We start from the raw sequence: 4,239 nt of genomic DNA, 5'->3' as shown, positions 1-4,239 counted from the left end.
TGAGATAGTATTGTCTCTTTCCTGACTTTAAATGCAAATCCTGAGCCTCATTGGCAATTTTTCACACGTGCCCTAATTCATAATGATAATGGCATTCTAGGTTTTTAAAAAATGTCAAGAAATTGAAAGGTGAAGGGGCTGGATCACTAATGAACAGTCCAATGGAAATCCAGCTCCAGTTGAGGTCAACTCTCCCCTCCTAATAGCACCCTGGCCACTGTCTACACATTGCTTTCTCCAGCAGATAAGAACGCCACCTAGCGTCTTTGAAGGAGCCTAAGCCAACAGCATCAGAATTCTATACATAGAAGGTGTTAGTAGATATTTTTTAACTACATCAAGGATTGTACACTCAGATGTCTTCAGGATTCACCTTAGTAATGCAGATGAGAGAAATAGGTCACAAATGTAGCAAACTTGAGGGCAGCCACTGCTTAGCTTCAGTTGGCTGATTATTGTCATGTGAGAATGCAGCTCAAATACTTCTAAGATCTGATTATTCAGAAAACAGAAACCCCTATATTTGTGTGAATCTCCCAATTTTTTAAATGCGAAGTAGCCAATTTCATAAGACTTCCACTTAGCCAAACAAAATATATCTGTGGACCAGATAAGTCCTAGATCTCTAGTTAGTCCCCCCGGTTCTGCATGCTCCTCAAACCTTAGCTGGTTTCCCTCCATGGCCAGTCTGCTGCCAAACAGCCTATTTGAAGACCAAGGCCCCTTGGGCATGATTCAGAAGGGTTTAGAAACTTTAAGGAGCTCTCTCAGACAGGCTCTTTCTCCTTCCACTCAGCTGGCTCCCTTCCTGACCAGAACTCTTTAAACTGCATGTGTCAGCTGTATACAGAGTTTTAGGAGCAGGCCCATGGGAGTGGCAATCAAGACATGTTCCTAGAACACCTGGGTGGCTCAGTGGTTGAGCATCTGCCTTTGGCTCAGGGTGTGATCCCGGGGTCCGGAAATCAAGTCCCACATTGGCCTCCTTGTGAGGAGCCTGCTTCTCCCCCAGCCTATGTCCCTGCCTCTCTCTCTTTGTTTCTCATGAATAAATAAATTTTTTAAATCTAAAAAAAAAAACAAAGACAACATGTTCCTTACTAGAGTTTTCTTACATGATAGGAGCAATCATGGTAGCTAGGTCCATGTCCAATAAGTGTAATTCAAGTTCAGCCCAGGCTCCTAAAAGAGGGGGAGTTTCCTCAAATGACCAGCAATTGGCAAGGAGCCCCAGTTGTCCCCCAGTTAACCCTTATAAGGCCCCAGGAAAACATATTCAGGAATCCTCAATGATAGATGACAAGAGAGGTTGCCACTCCCACCCCCAACACAGTACTAGAAATATTTATTAAACTCTCTCCATTTTTTAAGTGACTAAGAAGACTTGTGACCAGAATCCCTGCCCCCTCTCATTAAGCTCAAAGATGAATATTTCCTGAGCACTTGCTATGCATATGAGACTTGAGGATGGCCCCAGGAAAACTCTGGATACCCCTGCATCTTTGCAAATTTTGCCAATAATTTGGAACATTGTTGCTTGTGGGTCAATACTTAAGAATTTTTGCAAAATTCTACATATGTGAGGCACCTGGGTGGCTCAGTGGTTGAGTGTCAGGCTCAGCCTTTGGCTCAGGGCATGATCACAGGGTCCTGGGATGGACTCCCATATCAGGCTCCCAACAGGGAGCCTGCTTCTCCCTCTGCCTGTGTCTCTGCCTCTCTCTCTCTCTCTCTCTCATGAATAAATAAAATCTTTAAAAAAAAAAAAAAAACCTAAATATCTCTGCCTTTAGATCAGTTAGATCTCTAATCAGATCTAACTGATCTTCCAGGGAGAATTTGAACCCAAATGATGGGAGAGAACATGACTTTTGTTTTTGAAAGTATCATATTGTGCAATTATGTTACTATGTGATCTTGTTAAAGTAGATCTGGTTGTAAGCAGAGGTTATGTCAAAGGGCATGTTTTCAGATGAGAGATCAACACTTATACTCTTAGCCAGCATATTAGTGTGCCTATAACCAGAGCCTACTGGGGCCTGACTACTTTCGAGACATATGTTAGACTTTCCAGTGAGAAAATCAGAAACTCTCCCTCCTAGCGTGATGGCTTTCTCAGCCTCCCATGTCCCCAAGAGCTCTGTGATTCTGGCCCAATACCACAGGTCCACTGTGATGGACAGAGGCACCAGCACAGTAGCCTCAATACATGTGTGTACATAAAATTAGGCCATTACCTGTGACAGATAATCCATTTTAAAGGCTAATTCTTCTCTTTTAGAAGAATCGCAAATTGTGCCTATAAAAATATCTGCACAAATCATCCTTTGAAGGTACAAATCGATATTTAAAAAAAATAAACAGCTGATATCCATGTAAATCATTCAACAGGTCTCCAGTTTCAAACGCATTGTTTGGAAACATGTAGTCAATGCATAGATAGGATGTTACAGGTACCAAAATAATTTGGGGACAAAACCAGGAAATGTCAGCGTGTAAAAGGGAAGCTAATGAGAATCTATAAAAATGGATAAGGTTAACCAAATGCAGTGACATACACATGAGGTAATTAATTTGTTCATGTATTGCTCATTTGCACACACACTCAACAAGCATTTAGTGGGTGTCTGCTATGGACCAAGAGATGAGATGAGCACTAGTTTGATTATTTTCCAAACCTCTATGAGGAAAAAAGTCAGGTCAGATCTTCAAAGAAAGGTGACTGGAAAGACCCTTAGAAGGAAGTGTCAACAGGGGCACCTGGGTGGCTCAGTGGTTGAGCATCTATCTACCTTTGGCTCAGGGTATGATCCCAAGGTCCTGGAATCAAGTCCCACATCAGGTTCCCTGCATGGAGTCTGCTTCTCCCTCTGCCTATGTCTCTGCTTCTCTCTGTGTCTTTCATGAATAAATAAATAAATAAAATCTTTTAAGAAGAAGAAGAAGAAGAAGCAGTTGCAAGTGTCAACATGAAGCCTTACACTCTTTATAAAAATTCTCTTCTTAACCAAACTCAAGCCAGGCTCCTCCGAGTCATCTTGTCAATTAGGTAGGCCTCAACCTTGGCCTATAAAGACTTGAACAAACACTAACATAGGCTCTAACAGCTCAAGGCCATGACCCTAGGATGACCCTGGCTCACCACAAAGTGCCTGCCTGTGAAAAATCAAGCCTGTCAAAAGTATTTGGTTCCACCCAATACTTAAAGATGAGCCTGTTTCCCAACCTCCATGGGATGGTAGGAGTCTAACTTCAGGAAGCACCAGTTAGCAAACCCAGATGGATTTCACGTGGAACAGTGTGTCCTCTTCCTGCTTTTTTGTCATTTTTCAGCTCCCTGACTCTACCGAGTCCCTCCTGGCCTCCTTCCCCGTTCTCTCATTCCCCCTTTAACTTGCCCAGTCACCTCTATCTAAGTCAAAGTTGACTCTAGTTTATCCTGGACTCTTTTCCCTATTGCAATAATATATTATTGATTAAAATCTGTCCTTAGCACTTTAACTGGTATCCAGCTTTGCTTACCTTTGACACTATTTGTTTGGAGTTTTTTAGTTTTTATTTATTTATTAATGAGAGGCACACAAAGAGAGAGGCAGAGACATAGGCAGAGGGAGAAGCAGGCTCCCTGTGGGGAGCCCGATGCAGGACTCGATCCCAGGACCCCACGATCACACCCTGAGCCTAAGGCAGATGCTCAACCACTGAGCCACCCAGGTGTCCCTGACACTGTTAATATAACCCATTTCTGAGCCATCTCAAATAGTAAGAAAACAAGTTTGGGCCCATGAACTAACTATGGGCAAGCTGCCTGTGAGCACAGCTTTTATTTAACTACAGGGTCCAAAAAGAAAGAAAATGTACAAGTTCCAAAGCTAGAGAGGAGATATTTAATGTACTGAAGGAGCAGGGGGGCCAGCTGGACTGTGAGAATCTGATCAAGCACGGTATGGTGGAAACAGCACAGGCTTCACTGAAGACAAGCAGACCTGGCTCTGCCCACTTCCAAGCTTTTGTGACCTGGCCCTCAGTCTCCTCATTTATAAACAATAGTCACAGTGCCTGACTCAGACTGCCTGCTTTTCTCATACCAAGGGCTCCTCCAAAGTCATTTTTTTTACAGTGAAATCCACATCTTCAATATCCTGAAAAGTAGAATTCATAAGTACATACATTTGGGCTCTAGGATATGTTCTGACAGGTTAATCAATGTTTCAGTGGTCAATTAAGACACACAGGATA

The sequence above is a fragment of the Vulpes lagopus genome, chromosome 2, assembly GCF_018345385.1.
Source record: "Vulpes lagopus strain Blue_001 chromosome 2, ASM1834538v1, whole genome shotgun sequence".
NCBI lineage: Eukaryota > Metazoa > Chordata > Mammalia > Carnivora > Canidae > Vulpes > Vulpes lagopus.
This window is presented reverse-complemented; position numbering follows the sequence as displayed.